The sequence below is a fragment of the Sander vitreus genome, chromosome 15 (genome assembly GCF_031162955.1).
Source record: "Sander vitreus isolate 19-12246 chromosome 15, sanVit1, whole genome shotgun sequence".
Taxonomy (NCBI): domain Eukaryota; kingdom Metazoa; phylum Chordata; class Actinopteri; order Perciformes; family Percidae; genus Sander; species Sander vitreus.
The window spans coordinates 1619251-1638155 of record NC_135869.1 but is presented as its reverse complement, the minus strand read 5'-3'; positions in this window follow the sequence as shown (position 1 = coordinate 1638155).

Below are 18905 nucleotides of genomic sequence, written 5' to 3'. Positions count from 1 at the left end.
CGAAGTTGACATATGACATATGACCCACTATGTTCTGCTTCATGTATCCATGTACCATGTTGACAATGTGACATGACGTGACATCAGACTCAGAGAGAGGAGCTGCGCAGAATAAAGAAAAAAACACTTCTAGAGTACTTTTGGGACACTGAATAACTGTGGAAAGAGTTGCTTCTGGGGTTTCAATGCAAACACAAAATCCTCTTGAATGGAAAGAATGATTCCTACAGATCAGGGGAAGTTTCAATTCAACTCGGAATCTGACAATCCCTTGAGGTAGACAAACACAAAGCAAAAGTCCCTGGCTCCTTGGAGATGTGTAGGAAAAAAGTTTATCCGAAGTTAGAGCGCAAGTGAGCAGTGTTGAAGTGCGAGCAGGTGGCTGAGCCTACGCACCATCCTGTGGAATGATAATTGTGCAGCACAATATTTGTAAATAAAAATTTGAGGCCATGGTTCTCAGCAGGAACCGATGGAGTGCCTACTCCAGGTAGGGAATGAGTCCTTACCCCAAGTGAAGGAGTTCAAGTACCTTGGGGTCCTGTTCGCGAGTGAGGGGACAATGAAACGGGAGATTGGTCGGAGAATCGGCGCAGCAGGTGTGGTATTACATTCAATTTATCGCACTGTTGTGACGAAAAGAGAGCGGAGCCAGAAGGCAAAGCTCTCGATCTACCGGTCAGTTTTCATTCCTACCCTCACCTATGGTCATGAAGGCAGGGTCATCACCGAAAGAACGAGATCCAGGGTACAAGTGGCCGAAATGGGTTTCCTCAGGAGGGTGGCTGGTGTCTCCCTTAGAGATAGGGTGAGAAGCTCAGTCATCTTCGAGGAGCTCGGAGTAGAGCCGCTACTCTTTTGCGTTGAAAGGAGCCAGTTGAGGTGGTTTGGGCATCTGGTAAGGATGCACCCTGGGCGCCTCCCTAGGGAGGTGTTCCAGGCACGTCCAGCTGGGAGGAGGCCTCGGGGAAGACCCAGGACTAGGTGGAGGGATTATACGCATATATATTAGACGCACAACAGGGTTTCCGCTGTTTATGAAAAGTCATAAACTCGTAGCTCCGTCTGCTCTACGACAAAAGCTGCGACGTGAAATCCGCACTCACACCCGTGAAATATGACAGCTACAGTTTATTGGAAAATAGCATTGTAGAATTTACTGTCCCAGACCCCAATTTAATCAGACCCCAGATGAGACAAGAAGCTATCGTTAGCCACGCTGCCGTGATGGCCCCTCTGCCTCTGACTCGCCGCTGCAAGAGACTGTGTGTATTCCTTCGACACGCTGTAGTAACGTTACTGATTTAAAACCATTTTCCAGGTTAGTACCTAGGTTAGCATACCACTCAAAACCAACATGAAAAATGTAGCTAGTAATGTTCACTTAGTGTTTTGTTTTTGTGTGTAAAATGAGCGGTGACGTTAAATTTCTATTTAAAACGTCTATTTTCTGGATGGTTTCAAGGGAACGGTCGGAGGCTTACATTAGCAGATAAGCCCGTACTCTGACGTCCAACACCCCCCGCCACCGCTGAAAAAAATTCTAGAGGAAACGCTGTATAATAAGTCCCAGAAACTAAACCTCAAGAGGTATGCTTCCAAATTCACACTAAAGGGTGAGTATCTAAATACTAGGGCTGGCCCGAATATCAGAGCTTCGACGCTTCGATAGTAATTAACAGCAAATAATCGAAGCTTCGCCCCGCGGCGCTCAGCAGTCCCGTTATGCCGATTGTTTAAACGTGTGTTGATAAGCCGGCTGTTATTTCACGAGCTACAGCTATATGTTTCATCGATAAAACAGAACAGCAGAAGCATAAATGCCCAAGAAGTTCTGCTGAGGGAGGGAGGATCTGATAGGGTAGAGATAACTATGTGTGTGTGTGTGTGTGTGTGTGTGTGTGAGAGAGAAAAAAAGTGAGAGAGTGCTCCGTTTATTTATTCTCATAGCTAGGCTAACTAAGTGATTATTACCAAATCTTTGTTTTTAACTTTGTTATGGCAAGGCTAGCAGACCCAAGTGCAGGACTAAGAAAGGGAGGAGTTGGATAAAAGAGGAATGTGTATTGCAAGGTTAAAAGGATCGGATATTTAGCAGGTGAAGAGCGAGGCAGAGTGAAAACCAGACGTGCCGAACCAGGTTGGTGGCCGCTTTACAGAGCAGGGGGAACCGTAGCTGAGAGTCCAGAGTGAGAGAGTCTGATCAGAGCAGGTCCAGAGCAGAATCCGGGAATAGTTTAACCGGGCGGGGGTCCAGGCGGAGAGCAGACGGGATGAGCGGTATTTCCAGTAGAGGAACTAAATCTAACACGTTATGTTCGCTATTATTATAGCGACTAAATGCTCTTCTTCTACAATCGGCCTAATATAATTATTTAAATGTGTTCATTATGTTGTTTGTTTGTTTGTTTGTTTCCAGTCTACAGTTTACTGATTCATTTTAAAATGTAGGAAATTTAACTGTTTTGATCTGTAATGAAATTAAGCAATTGTAAAATTAATAAACACCATAACTTCCACACTACTGCTGTCATCACTCAGTTTAAAGTGCTCCCACACAACTGAGGACTTCATTTTGTTTTCCCTTTGATGTGAACTGGAGCATTACGTTCATTGCTGTCAGCGGAGGTCAGTTGCCTGAAAAAGAACCTCAATAATTGAATCTCAAAATTGAAAATCGAATGTGTACCCAACGATCGAACATTCTGGTCCAGCCCTACTTAATACCTTAAAATGTTGCTAGTGTCTTAGTAAGATAACTCTTTAATGATTAAACTTCTTTAAATTAATGTTCACGGCAGAAAGGGAGCTCTTCTCGGAAGCAGAAGAGTCATTAAATCCAATGAGGATGGAAGAAAGTTCTTCAAGGAATTTCACTCCTCACCCATCGGGGGGGGGGCATTTGGGCATCCTGAAAACACGCACTGCAATGCGCTCCAGATTTTACTGGCTTGGCATGTCCGTTGATATTGACAACTGGGTATGTGTATAAGTTATTGTTGTGTTTCTTGTTTTTGTGCTTTGTGTTTTTATTAACAGATAATTTCTTAAAGGTATTGGAATGTGATGAATGCCAGAAAGTTGGAAATCCTTTGACTGCTACACAGTCGTTAGACTATATAGAGGTAAATGTGAACAGTGGTATGTTGATATTATACAACAGCTCTTAAAGTATTGAAAATGTAAAACTAAATGTGTTGTCTGTTGTACCTTAATAGGCGTCTGCTGTCTGGGAGCTCATTGGCATTGATCTCACAGGCCCTCTTCCAGAAACCGCAAATGGCTACCAGTATATCCTAACAGCCACAGATTACTTTTCCAAATGGGTTGAGGCTTTCCCATTAAAGTCAAAATCTGCAGCTGAGGTGGGACGCCATATCTGTTCTATTATTTATAGACATGGTTGTCCCAAAAGAATCTGTGAATGAAGTATGTGCATGTTTAAAATAATGTTGTAGTAAATACAATTAAAAAAATATTCAGTTCTGCTTAATTTTAAAAAAGTTTTTTGTTTGAGCTCAACAACGGTCTCTGTAATATCTTGGGCATTGAAAGAAGTATCACAACTGCTTATCATCCCCAAACCAATGGCCTTGATGAGAAAACAAACGGCAACATAAAGCGGTAAGCTTTGTGACATTCCACTCCAATTTCATGGAAAAGAACTTGTGTTGCTTTTAACCATGGGTAATTGATATTTACATTTACATTTATTCATTTAGCTGACGGTCTCTCACATCAAAGGCATGTGTCTTATCCATTGCGCCATCATCAACCCACATATTCAATCTATTACTATCTATTCACTCTATGTATTTCATATGATTATATAAATATGTTATGCAGTGCATTGTTGGACCAAGAAATGTTGACCTAATGATAAAGACTTAATTTTATTGGTTTGTTTTTATTTTACATTTTAGAGCTCTCACAAAATTGGTCAATGAGAGGCAGAACAATTGGGATGTCTTCTTGGATGCTACATTGTTTTCACTAAGATCAAAAGTCCAAACCACGACGAAACTCTCCCCTTTTCTATTTGGTATTCTGTATGGGAGGGAGGCAGTTTTCCCCTCTGAAGTTCCTGTCGACATGCCGGTTAGTTTGTTTCCAACATTTTCAGACTTTGTGAACCAGTTTTAAAATTTTAAATAAAGTGAGCCATGAATGCTCAAATAACAAATCTGAAAACAGTGTAGTTCAAATAATGCATACTGTGTGTTCATATCATGATTTGTATATAGGCCTATTTGGTTGGTAAAATTTCAATTACGCACAATTTTACTTGTAAAGAAGTTACTATTTTTCACAGTTGTTTTTCATTTCAGCTTTCCAACCTTATTCCTGAGGCAAGTACTAATGGTACTTTTTTGGATGACAAAGGAAAGTCAATGGAGACTGCAAAAAATACAGCAGCAGAAAACATCGCCAAGTCTCAGGAAAAACAGAAACAGGCTTATGCGAAACGAGTGCAAAAGAAGTACCAAAATAAAGTGTATCAAGTTGGAGATGAGGTGCTTCTGTTCAACATGAGGAAGCGGGGAAGGAAGGGAGAAGAATGGAGCCTGAGTTTTTTGGACCATATGTCATTCGGTCAATATGCGGTCGGCTTGTGACACTGTCCAATTCAGAAGGGACCATTTTAAAGAACAAATACAATGTAAACCACATCAAGCCATACAGAAGGAGCCATTCTGTTGGCAGTCCAGTCCCCAGTCAGGAATCCTACAAGATCCCAGAAGAGAACAAGAGCAGTCCAATGTCCCATAGCCCACACGCTTTAAACCAGGCAGAGGATTTTGGGAGGATGGCTGAAGACTTTTCTGTGCCACAGAGACAATCAGTTATTAATTTTACCGACAAAACTGATGTCACAATACAGGTAAAAGCAAAATCACTACCTGAAAACCTGCATACGTCGGTCTTGAATAGAATGCTTCTTGTTCAATGTTCATGTAATCTACTGTATTCCTCCTTTATGCATTTTATTAATTTCGTTTTTTTTCAGTCACATTTTAATTACAGTCTATGGAAAATGATGTTCATAAATTGACTGTAGACAACAGGGTTGATGTTTTACAAGCTTTTTTAGAAAATAATACCAGACGGACAATGAACTGTAAAAATGACCTGTGTGTCCTCACTTCACTATGAAAGTATGCATTCTGACTTGTTGGACCACTAGCGGAGCCAGAAAAAACTAATGTGGGTGTGCATCAGAAAAACTGTGTGTGTCACATTTGATGACGTTCCAACGCCACATATACCGGTAGATGCTCTGTATGCTGGCAAGTGGTTTGATGCCTTTTGGTCTAAATATTTTTTACATAATAACTGTTAGCGCCACAGCTAAGCAAGTGGGTGTTTGTGCTGTGAAATGGTGAAATGCGGCGCTGCCTGTAGTACTGAAACAGAGAGAGAGAGAGAGAGAGAGAGAGAGAGAGAGAGAGACAGACAGACAGACAGACAGACAGAGAGATACATGTCTTGATTTCTAGGTCCCGATCAGAGCAGTTTTTAGCTTGTAATTGTTTTCAATGAGAGTGAAATATATTCCATAATGCATCAGTTTCACAAATGATGACGTTCCAACCCCACGTATAAAGTTAGTCATGAGACTTTTTATGTGTCTGTAACATCTTCTAAACTAAAATACTAAATATTTACAGCTTCCAGCTTTTTCAATATGAAGATTTGAGGATTTTCTTTGTCATAAACTTAACATCTTTTGGTTTTGGAAAATACATCAGGGAAAAAAAGAAATGCCAATAAACCCGAACAGGTTTTTCTCTCATCCCAGAATGCTCTGTGGACTAGTCAGACCTTCCTCTACAGTGCTGTGGAGGAAGGTCTGGACATGCGAGACTATACGGTCTGACATCACTCCTGTACTCAAGTCTTTCCACTGGCTACCCGTCAAAGATACGATAAAGTTTAAGAATGTTATTCTCACATACAGATCATTGCGTCAGTCACCTGCATATGTGGCCGACCTACTTCAACCGTATTCATCAGCATGCCCCCTAAGGTCCAATATGTCCAATCTGCTGACTGTTCCTCGCACCTGGCTTAGGACCCGCGGGTACTGTTCTTTTGAGTCTGTTGTACCGAGACATTTGGAACGCTCTGCCTCGTCCAATATGGTATCTCTGTGGAAAACTCAGTTGAAGACTAAAAGCTGTTTAATGCTTTTTGCGTTCAGCACGGTCGGCGTGGTGCGGACGGCGATATGACGTAACCGTGGCCTGGGCCTGTGAGCTGCGCATCTTCAACGTTTGGTAACACCGCGGACTATGCGATCGCGTTGCAATGATTGGCTACAGGAGAGAAGAAGTCCGTCCTTTGAGCCGCTCTGAGCGCAGTCGGTATAAAAGACCAGACGGTTGCCGACGTGCGCCGTCAGCAGGGCCCCAACCGCGCTGAACATGAAACATGTTCAAAGTGTGTGTTATCATTTAGAGCAGACACTCACGGTGAATCAGAGGGTTTATGTTATACAAGGCTGCATTGCAGAGCATATTCATATGTCAGAAAGCATGACAATATCTAAAAACATCTCATTTAAAGTTTGGTTGTCAGGTGACTGTCATGAAGGTTGTGGAGAGGAATAGAAACCAGTCTCTCCAGGCAAGCACAGAGAATATGGTCTGATCTTTATTCTCCATGCCAAGTAGCTTTTATCCTCTGCTGGCACCCCAATGTAAACTACTTATTTCTAAACTATAGGCCTTATTTGGACTTACCTCAATTAAAACTTTAAATAATGTTGCTTAAGGCTGGTTGTGGAATAGCTTCATGATATAATGCATATGATTGTGTGTAGGTCTTGTCACTGTTTGTGAAAGATGAGCAATAGATTGTGGCTGATAATGTGCTTCAGTCTGGCTGCATATCACTTTGTTTATGTTTTTTATTGTAATTATATGTCAGCTGTATGATATACATACATACATTATGTGTGAAGCATTTGAACTCAAGGCAGATATCCCTCTGGGGACAATAAAGTATCACCTGCAAAGTGGTCACCATGATATAGTAAAAATTAAAACGTTGTCATAGGACTATAGCAAAGACATCGTTGGAAACTTCTCAACCTGGACAGTGACATATGTCAGTCTGAAGAGGATACATTACTCCTGCTTTGACATATTGACCTCTGAACCTTGAACCCAGTCCATCTTTGAAGGCTTGTCATTTAGCAACAGAAGGTGCTACACACATAGGACCAGCTGTTATAGAAAGCTCTGGACCTCAGCTGTCATGTAGATATGGTCACCAAAGTTTACCCACTCTAAGCACTGTCAAATATGGTAATAAGCTATTTTCACCTATTCAACGATTATATTTTTTAAAATCTGATGACACCAGTGTGTTCCCCATCCCAATAAACCCCAGGGTGTATCCAAAATTCTACACTACCAACTTCTAATTATGAGAAATATACCAATATATTTAGTTGTAAAACTACAACTCACTATACACTATAGAAGGGCCCCAGAACCTGTTACAAAGCTTGTGCACTTGTAGTTCTTCCGGGGAGGGTGGGGGGACATGTTCGACTCCTGTGTTTCTGCTATCTGCCTTGAGTGGGCTTCATTCCATTTAAGATTGATGCCGCCTGCCGGCCGGCCGGCCGAGCAAACAGTACATGAGACAAATACATGAAACTGTATTTTATTATTATTAATATCTTCATTGTTTACATCCTCAAATACAACGTTAGATAAAAACATCAATATTACGAATATTATGTATTTTTTATCTTCTTATCCGCCGAGCAGCACGTACCACGTCACTTCCGGAGTATTGCGCAGATTTCTTTAGACGTTATTACGGTGCATAACTTACTGGAACAAAGCTGAGAACATGTTGTTGCTGGTGACTAAACCACTGATTGTATATATGTACATTGAAGCAATACTGGCGTTAAAAATCCGCTGATCGCTGTCCGATTCTGTGAATGAATGCCCGCATTGCATTGTGGGATATTGGCTTTGAATGCGTGTCAGTAGCTCGGATCATATCGTAATGTTCTGTATTACAGCATACTGTAATATTTCACCGGTAATAAGACCGAAATAATATTATTAAAATAAAGAAATGTATACTATGATAACATCTAAATATATGTTGCTAGATGTAGTGTTATAGTTTTAAAAATATAAATAAACAACAAAGCAATCCAGCTTCCCTGGCCGAAATAGACCGAAATAATAACATTAAAAGAAATACAAATAAACCATGATACGTTCTGGTGAATAAATGTTGATTAAAACAGCTGTTATTGGGCTAAAAATACCAATAATAGCAAAGCTATACAGCTTCTCTGAAGCAGCCCAACTGGCAGAAAGAAACGTGCTGTGATCAGGGAATCCGTGCGTAGACCATGGATGATGCCTGTCATTGACTTACATAGGCATCACATCTGTGGGCCCGTCACGGAATTTTCGGCGATTCCGTGAAACTGTCACAGATGAGTTAAGGGGCCATGTTAATTTCATGGAATTCTGTGAGATCAGGTTGGTACGGAAGAGGATTAGGGGGCAGAGAAGTTTAAACTGTTAAGTAAGGGTTAATGCCCTTCGAGGTGTCCATTGTCAGGTAGAAATGGTCGACGGCGAGGATTAATTATTAATACCGGACGATGGACACCTAAGAGGGCATGATTAACCCACTTATACCATGGTCACTTGCCAAATATAATTTTCTTAAACCATTAATTTATCTTTTAATACGTTTTACAATGAAATCTAAAGTTTTTCTAAACAATAACTCTGTTTACCTGGTTACGCCTGATGGTTAGACTAATACCTGGAACAATCATTCCCATCCCATAAGGTTCTTATGCAACGCAGCCTGAAGTAGCGACCTGAACAGTGAATGGGATGTGAGATAACATTATTGGCTATAATTTCAGAGGAGCAGTATAACTTACTTCCTGCAGCGTGTGTGTTAGCGCCATCCTGTGGTGTTCAAAGTGTAACTTACTTCCTGCAGCGTGTGTGTTAGCGCCATCCTGCGGTGTTCAGATGAATAGGCATTGGACTACAGTTAGTGTAGGAAATAACAGATTCACATTTCCTTTTTGTTTTAATGTAGCACATTCATTTGAAACAGTAAACAGTCAGTTTCACCGGAACTACTTTAGTAGATGTCCTATAACACTTTTTTAGGGACACCCTGCAGCCTATCAGAATTGAGTATTCAGACCATGGTATTAAGTACTGACTAAACAGTTGAAATAATATAGTATAGAAATATTAAATCTGCTGGTAGCCCTTGATAATAACTATCCATAATTCATCATTTGTTAAGCATTAGTTACCTGTTAGTTAATGGTTTGGTCATTATTATGTATTTATTGTTCATACATAATTTATCATTAGAAAAGCATTTGTTCACACAGTTCTAAATGGTTTGTTCATAGTAAATAAGCCTATTAGCTAATGGTTTGTTAATCATTATTAATTTATTGTTCATACATAATTCATCATCAGTAAAGCATTTGTTCACATACTTATACATGGTTTGTTCATAATAAATAAGCCTATCTAAAAAAATATGTTTGTAAGTACATGATTTATACTTAACAAATAATGAAACAACCATTTATAAATGAAATCATTTTCCCATTATAAACCAGTTGCAAACTATTACTAAATGCTTTGTTCATCATTTGTAAAGCATTGCTCCTATGTTAATTCTCATAAATAAAGCATTTGTATACACACTCATAAATGGTTTGTTCATAGTAAATAAAGCTCTCAATAATTATGTTTATAAATAGAAGTTTGACACTTCATAAGCAATGCAAAAACCATTGGTAAATTAAATAATATTCCCTTTATAAACAAATAAATACAGTTAGTAAATGGTTGGTCTATAGTAAGCTTTATTTACTATGAACAAACCATTTATGAGAGCTCTCAATAATTATGTTTATAAATAGAGGTTTGACACTTTCTAAGTATTGCAAAAAACATTAGTAAATTAAATAATTTTCCCTTTTATTAACTATCTACAAAGTATTAGTAATTTATTTGTTTATCATTTGTAAAGCATAGTTCCTACATTCATTCTAATCAGTAAAGCATTTGTAAATACAGTTAATGGTTGGTCTATAGTGAGTAAGCTCGTGTAAAATGTTTATCAGTTGATGTTTTTAATAATTCCAAAATGATGCATTAACCATTTGTAAATGAAGTCTTCTTACCATTATTAACTAGGTACTCAGGAATGTATAAGGTCGGTTAAAACTAGGAAGTTAATGATTAACAGACTATCTACACCTACATTTGTTCATGCCTTAAATAAAATGTTATGATTTAGAAAAAGGCCTAAACTAATAGCTGGGGTGTTAACACATCTGTTACAAATACTTACCAATAATAATGATAATGATTAACTCATGAGTTACCTACTGGTTAGTTAAGTATATTGTGTGAGCCCATCTAAAGTGAGTACTTTCTATGCTTTACAAAGCATTTATAAATGAGTTGCAAAGGCTAACAGAACCTGGACACACACATGTATTGTTCTATTTGGACATGCCTTCAGAAATATGCCTATGGATAGTTAGTGTGTTAATGCATCTTTAACAAGCACTTACCAAAACATCAATTCATGATTAACTAAAGAGTAACTACTGATTAGTTGACTACATGGCGTGAGCCCATCTGAGGACTTGCTATGCTTTACAAAGCATTTATAAATGAGTTGCAAAGGCTAGCAGATACAACAGAAACACAACTAAAAACAGTATTTGTAAACCTTATTACGATGTAGTAAGAATGTTCATTTATGAAATAGCTCATAGTAGTGTTATTTAGTTGATATCAGTGTGAATTTGGACCAGAACCAGCAGAAAACGAGATTGTTAGAGAAAAAGAACGACATTTAGTGAATTAAATCAATTCTGCATACTATATACTATTTAATACTGGCTATGCCTTGTTGTGAATAGAACGAAGAGAGCTGTGCCTGAATCCACTGTCGTCATGGAGTTAAAGGCAGTGAATTCCATTAAAATGGTGAGTCATTCCTTAGCACTAGGCCTTGAGTTCGCTAGCATCCATGCTAATCGGTGCTAATCATGGATGTATTAAGAGAATGGTGCTAATAGTGCAAAGCTAACGGGTTAGCTAAGGTGCTGTATTCATATGCTAATAGGGTAATTAGCCACAAAAGGCTAGCGGAGTACTGTGTATTGCCTATGAAAAGGCTAATGATTCTATCTATTGGTTATGTAAAGTAATTTTGCTTTTCAACACTATTGCTAGCTTTGGGTATTTTGTTGAATGAATGTTAGAACAAGTTGTGAGTTTAATTGTTTAACTGGAGTTTAAGTAACTCAAAGAGGCTAATTTTTAGTGCATTCTTTCTACGGTTACCGGTGCAGGGAGGGATAAATAAGCACGCATGTCTTAATGCCTCTAGATTACAACACTGTAGCTAAAGTTATGGGAAAATAATACAATTTGAGAGATTTTTACATGCAATTTATGCAATTATATTAAGGATAGTGTTAATGTTACTAAGGTAGGTTCCATACAACTTGAATTAGAAATGTATTTTTTGTATAAAGGTTACCTATTAATATAAATGTACTTTTGATACCTGAAAGGTATTTATATACTTTTGATACTTAAGAGAAGAAATTTAAGAACGGTTGTACAACTGAATAGAGATTTAGATATTTCAATATGGGTTAACTGAAATATCACCTCATTGTATTTTCATTGTAGCCTAAGCAATTGATTTTATTACTGAATAGTAATTGAGAGAACTGATTTGGCCTTATCTACAGGTGGAGGAGGTGGAGATTTGAGAAGCGCTATGCACGGGAGTTCCGGTCCTCAGAGGGATATTGGATCACATTGACTCTTCAGATCCCAGAGTCTTCCAGGGTTTAAAGATTCCCAGTTCAGTTGGCTGGGTGGCGAGCTACAGGATCAAGACTCTGAACTTATACAGATTGCCCTGGATTCCTTCTTCATGGTGGTAGGACAAACAGAAACCAAACTCATATGGGCCCCAACGTTGAACATCTCTGAACTCTTGTCATCAAAGAACAATTTAGCTCATAGAACTGAAAAGGGTTTCTTTTATGTGCACACTTTATTATTTTAGTTGTTATTTTTCATACCTGTGTTTTATCTACGTGTATGCCATGTTTCTGTGTATATTAATACACTTCTAAAACTTTATCCTGGTTTCCTAGTCTCTTTATTGATGTTCAATTCTCTGGCTCTTAACAATCTCGTTTTCTTCTGGTTCTGGTCCAAATTCACACTGATATCAACTAAATAACACTACTACGAGCTATTTCATGAATGTACATTCTTACTACATTGTAATAAGGTTTACAAATACGGTTTTTACTTGTGTTTCTGTTGTATCTGCTAGCCTTTGCAACTCATTTATAAATGCTTTGTAAAGCATAGAAAGTCCTCACTTTAGATGGCCTCAAGCCATGTAGTCAATTAATCAGTAGTAACTCATGAGTTAATCATGAATTGATGTTTTGGTAAGTGCTTGTTAAAGATGCATTAACACACTAACTATCCATAGGCATATTTCTGAAGACATGTCCAAATAGAACAATACATGTGTGTGTCCAGGTTCTGTTAGCCTTTGCACCTCATTTATAAATGCTTTGTAAAGCATAGAAAGTACTCACGTTAGATGGTCTCACACAATATACTTAACTAACCAGTAGTAACTCATGAGTTAATCATGGATTACATTATTGGTAAGTATTTGTAACAGATGTGTTAACACCCCAGCTATTAGTTTAGGCCTTTTTCTAAATCATTAGAAAATCAAACATTTTATTTAAGACATGAACAAATGTAGGTGTAGATAGTCTGTTAATCATTAACTTCCTATTTTTAAACGACCTTTTACGTTCCTGAATACCTAGTTTATAATGGTAAAATTACTTCATTTACAAATGGTTAATGTATCATTTTGGAATTATTAAAAACATCAACTGATAAACATTTTACATGAGCTTACTCACTATAGACCAACCATTTACTAACTGTATTTATAAATGCTTTACTGATTAGAATGAATGTAGGAACTATGCTTTACAAATGATAAACAAATAAATTACTAATACTTTGTAGATAGTTAATAAAAGGGAAAATTATTTAATTTACTAATGTTTTTTGCAATACTTAGAAAGTGTCAAACCTCTATTTATAAACATAATTATTGAGAGCTCTCATAAATGGTTTGTTCATAGTAAATAAAGCTCTCAATAATTATGTTTGCATTATGTTCAACAAATGCTTTATTTATGAGAATTAACATAGGAGCAATGCTTTACAAATGATGAACAAAGCATTTAGTAATAGTTTGCAACTGGTTTATAATGGGAAAATTATTTCATTTACAAATGGTTGTTTCATTATTTATTAAGTATAAATCATGTACTTACAAACATTTTTCAAGATAGGCTTATTTACTATGAACAAACCACGTATAACTATGTGAACAAATACTGTACTCATGATGAACTATGTATTAACAATTAATAAGAAATAATGAATAAACCATTAACCAATCGTTAACTAATGCTTAATAAATGATGAATTATGGATAGTTATTATAAAGTGCTACCCAGCTTTACAATGTATATTGGAACATGTCTAAATTAAATATTGATCATGGATCATACACAATGTTAACAAGAACTACCTGAATACAAATATGCTGTACATACGATGTTTCAAACCACCGACTTTTCTCTCAGTGTGTTGTGGATGCAGTGCAGAATTTATCTTGTGTTTCTATCAGGAGGAATCTGGAAGAACCTGAACCCAGCTGTGTGACCATGAAGAGTGACCGGTCTATGGGTCATCCTCTTGTATTCAAAGATGGATGCCACTCTGATGGTCAAAGGTGAGGATTTCAAACTGATAATCAGCAGGACTAGTGAAGGTTTACCACTACAGGCATTCCTCTGATTCACTGTTAACATCCAAATATCACTTCATGGACCTTTACCTTGTCTTTGTATCTGTGTGGACAGACATAATGTGAGCTAATTGGTAACACTTTATAATAATGGTACATGAATTATCATGAATTCATGCACGACTACATGCATGAACTATCATTAATATACATGGATTTATAGTATCTCATGCATGACTTAATGCAGGAACAATACATTTATTAATGCATTAATTAAGGTATTTGAATCATCATGACTTCTGATTTATTAATGATGTTCATGTCTTCTTCATCAGGTAAATCTGTAGTTAAAATGACAAAACAAAAAACTGTCCAGTCACAGCAGTGTACATATATTCTAATGAATTATAGTGTTGTAATCATGATTAACTAATTATTACTTCTTCATTACTTCATCATGTTTGTGGCCCTTCAAATAAAGTGCTAACCTGGTACATCTTTAACATTGATAAATCAGATATGATTAATGGTGCCATAAAATTGAAATGTATTAAGAATTAAAGGAGTGGGTTTGCAAAATTATACACAAAATACAGTATACTGCAGATGCACTTTTATAGTTGCTTTATTCACAACATAAGGCACTTAAACAGTAATGCCTGAGAACAATGCTCACCCAAGTAGAATATTTATGAATTTGACTTTTTACTAACTTCTTAGTAGGTAGGTTTCAGGTCTGTAAACCTGAAAATGCTTTACAAAAAAATAAAAAAAACAGATGCATGATTTGTAAGTGCAAAGTGCAAATGTTTACAAATAGTAAACATTCAAAAACAGCTTCAAGATCCAACTTAAATCCTACAAAAAACAACAGAAATACACAATTTTCAAAAAGTATGCAAAATTAAGTTGTAGGCCTATGATGTACAATAACATGACAATCAACAAGTTGACCCTTTTATTTCTTGTAAATGTCCAGCAAGGATCCATTTTCCTTTTTTTTTGAATTGCTGAAGCTGTAGGCTCCTGCTCACAAAAGCCCTTACATGTTTCAGCAAACCTTTTGAGGCTGTCCTTTCTTTTAAAAGTAGACCTCAATGTCTTGTACAGCTCGTGGTTGGTAGCTGCAAGTTCAGCAATTGGTGCCTGATATACAATGGTATTCCGATCTACTCCAAGCCTTGCATAGGCTTCCGCTTTGCTGATGCCATCATTCCTCACCATCTCCAGCACCATGTTGTAACGCTGGATGGAGTGGTCAGGGGTTTTCACTGCAAGACAAAAAAACACAAGTAGCATGATCAAATGAAACTTAAAACCCACCCTATTTGCTTTATCATCAGAACACTAGCTCTTAACACAGTAGTCAACCCTAGCACACATTTAAATACTTCAAGTACAAATTGTGCAGCAATAGTAACAATAATAAGGTAAAATGCAAACTGGAATCAGAGCTCTCTTAATTTGCGTTAGCAACGTTTCAACCCAACTCTTACTCAAGAACACACTAGCAATGTACCCAAATCAGAATTTTCTAGTTGAGTCAACTCAGCCAGCACTTCAGGCCAATACCTTGAACGCTGACCTTGTGACAATTACCCCCTTAAAACATAAAATGTCACTACGACCTCCCTGCAACCAAATATCCTGCATAAAATCAAGGGTAAAATCAATGCTGCTAGCTAGCTTCTCATTTTTATTTTTATTTTGATCAGCTTCATCACCTTTAATTTCATTACTACAAAATGAAACTCTTGAATGTTGCATTGCAAGCCATTGTTCACACGCTTGCCAAAGATGTTTGTTAGAATGAGAAATGCCACTTTGTACCAATGTATCATTTAAAAAGTTAGTAAGGACTGCACCTGTACGCTTTGGGGTGTCTCTCGGTCAGTAAAGAATGTAACTGTTAAATTACTGCGCACATCTTAACAGCAGTCAAGCAATAGTTAATGCTAGTGGTTAGTATTAGGGCTTGACTCAGAAACTGAGATTCAAATTTGGGTTCCATCGACTGATCTTAATACCTGACTTTTAGGGGCCAGCCCGAGCAAATGAGGAACTAAAAGGTATATAAAAATGACTAGTGCCATCATAATTACTTAATCAGAGTGATATGTGCCAGAAGATAAAACATGTTAAACATAACAACTGTAGAAGCTGTTCTTTCTAAATTAATAAATTAAGTATCATAAAAGAATATGGTAATGCCATCTGTGCGTTTAGACGGTAAGAGGAATCAAGTAAATACACAGGCGAGGCATGTGTGAGCAAAAAAGGACACATACAGTATGTCTATGACTCTCTATGAAATAGGGATGCCACGATGGGGACACCTCTCCGGGAACCATCACCTTATCGTGGTGGAGAGGTTTGTGTGTCCCTATGAACCTGAGGGCCGTGTTGTCTGGAGCTTTGTGCTCCTGGTAGGGTCTCCCAAGGCAAAGTGGTCTCAGGTGAGGGGACAGACAAAGAATGGTTCAAAAATCCTATGAAAAATCGAGGAAGGGATGAAGTGACCCTGCCCGGAGGAAGCCCGGGGCCCCCGTCTGGAGCCAGGCCCAGATGGAGGGCTCGTCAGCGAGCGTCTGGTGGCCGGGTTTGCCACGGAGCCCGGCCGGGCACAGCCCGAAAAAGCTACGTGGCGGACATCTCTCCATCCCATGGGCCCACCACCTGTGGGAGGAACTGCTGGGGTCGGGTGCGCTGCCACATGGGTGGCAGTGAAGGTCAGGGGCCTCGACGGACCAGACCTGGGCAGCAGAGGCTGGCTCTGGGGGACGTGGAATGTCACCTCTCTGTGGGGGGAAGGAGCCGGAACTTGTGCGGGAGGTGGAGCGCTACCGGTTAGATCTGGTGGGGCTTACCTCTACGCACAGTCTTGGTTCTGGAACCATACTCCTGGATAGGGGTTGGACTCTTTTCTTCTCCGGAGTTGCCCAGGGTGTGAGGCGCCGGGCGGGTGTGGGGATACTCACAAGCCCCCGGCTGAGCGCCGCTACGTTGGAGTTTAACCCGGTGGACGAGAGGGTCGCCTCCCCTACGCATGTGGGTTGTGGGGGGGGGGAAAACTCTGACTGTTGTTTGTGCATATGCACCAAACAAGAGTTCAGAGTATTCGGCCTTCTTGGAGACCTTGAGTGGAGTCCTGCATGGGGCTCCAGTCGGGGACTCCATAGTTCTGCTGGGGGGACTTCAACGCGCACGTGGGCAATGATGGAGACACATGGAGAGGCGTGATTGGGAGGAACGGCCTCCCTGATCGAAACCAGAGTGGTTGTTTGTTGTTGGACTTCTGTGCTAGTCATGGATTGTCTATAACGAACACCATGTTCGAACATAGGGATGCTCATAAGTGTACTTGGTACCAGAGCACCCTAGGCCAAAGGTCAATGATCGATTTTATAATCGTTTCATCTGATCTGAGGCCGTATGTTTTGGACACTCGGGTGAAGAGAGGGGCGGAGCTGTCAACCGATCACCATCTGGTGGTGAGTTGGGTCAGGGGTGGGGGAAGACTCTGGACAGACCTGGTAAGCCCAAACGGGTAGTGCGGGTAAATTGGGAACGTCTGGAGGAGGCCCCTGTCCGACAGACTTTCAACTCACACCTCCGGCAGAGCTTTTCGGGCATCCCTGTGGAGGCTGGGGGCATTGAACCCGAGTGGACAATGTTCAAAGTTTCCATTGCTGAAGCTGCGGTGAGGAGCTGTGGTCTTAGGGTCTTAGGTGCCTCAAGGGGCGGTAACCCACGAACACCGTGGTGGACACCGGTGGTCAGGGAAGCCGTCCGACTGAAGAAGGAGTCTTTTCTGATATGTTATCCCAGACGACTCCGGAGGCAGTTGCAAGGTACCGAAGGGCCCGAAGGGCTGCAGCCTCTGCCGTGAAAGAGGCAAAGCAGCATGTGTGGGAGAAGTTCGGAGAAGACATGGAGAAGGACTTTCGGTCGGCACCAAGGTGCTTCTGGAAAACCGTTCGCCACCTCAGGAGGGGGAAGCGGGGAACCATCCAAGCTGTGTACAGTAAGGATGGGACGCTGTTGACCTCAACTGAGGAGGTAATAGGGCGGTGGAAGGAGCACTTTGAGGAACTCCTGAATCCGACTAATACGCCCTCTATGGTAGAGGCAGAGCTGGAGGATGAGGGGGGATTGGCATCAATTTCACTGGTGGAGGTTGCTGAGGTAGTTAAACAACTCCACAGTGGCAAAGCCCCAGGAATTCGACGGGCATTTCTGGACGGAGATCCGTCCAGAAATGGCCATCATTTTTTAGTGTCACTATCAATGTCACATCACTTATTACTGCTTATTGTTTTTTGGAGGGGGTTGTGGGAGTAACGTTATCATTTCACTATGCAGAGGCCCAGAATGATGACATGAAGATACAAATTTTAACCTGATACTTCAGCTAATTCAATGTAATGTAAGTTATATATAAGCACCTTTAAGTGCACATTTTTTAGAAGTAACGTTAACGTTATTCCAGAACGGTACGCTAACCTTTTTTTTTTTTAAGTGTTGTGTAACGTTAACAGTGTAACATTACAAAACGATGATATAAACTAAACATAAATAGTTATAAAGCTGGAGTACAGTGATAACGTTATCCATTGTAAAAGAGAATAAATAATAATAAGCTTTTATAGCTAACGTTGACCTTTACCAGTAAGTTGGAATAACCAATACAGAAAACTAGCACGCAGTTGACCTGGCGTTAGCTTGTTCTTGCTAGCTAGCTAGTTAGCAAACATCACTGTAATTTTGTAACGTTCTGAATTTTATAACATACTTTTCCGTCACCAAATTAGCAAGATCAATGTTTTCTTATGTTACATACCAATAATTTTGTCCATGTCATACTGAGGTTTCTGACACTTTCTCTTGCCTCTTCGCAGAGCTAAGGATTCCATGCTTAGGTTGTTTTCAGATCTTGCACGCTCCTCTTCCTCTTCCTCCTCCCCTTCCTCTCCACTGTCCTC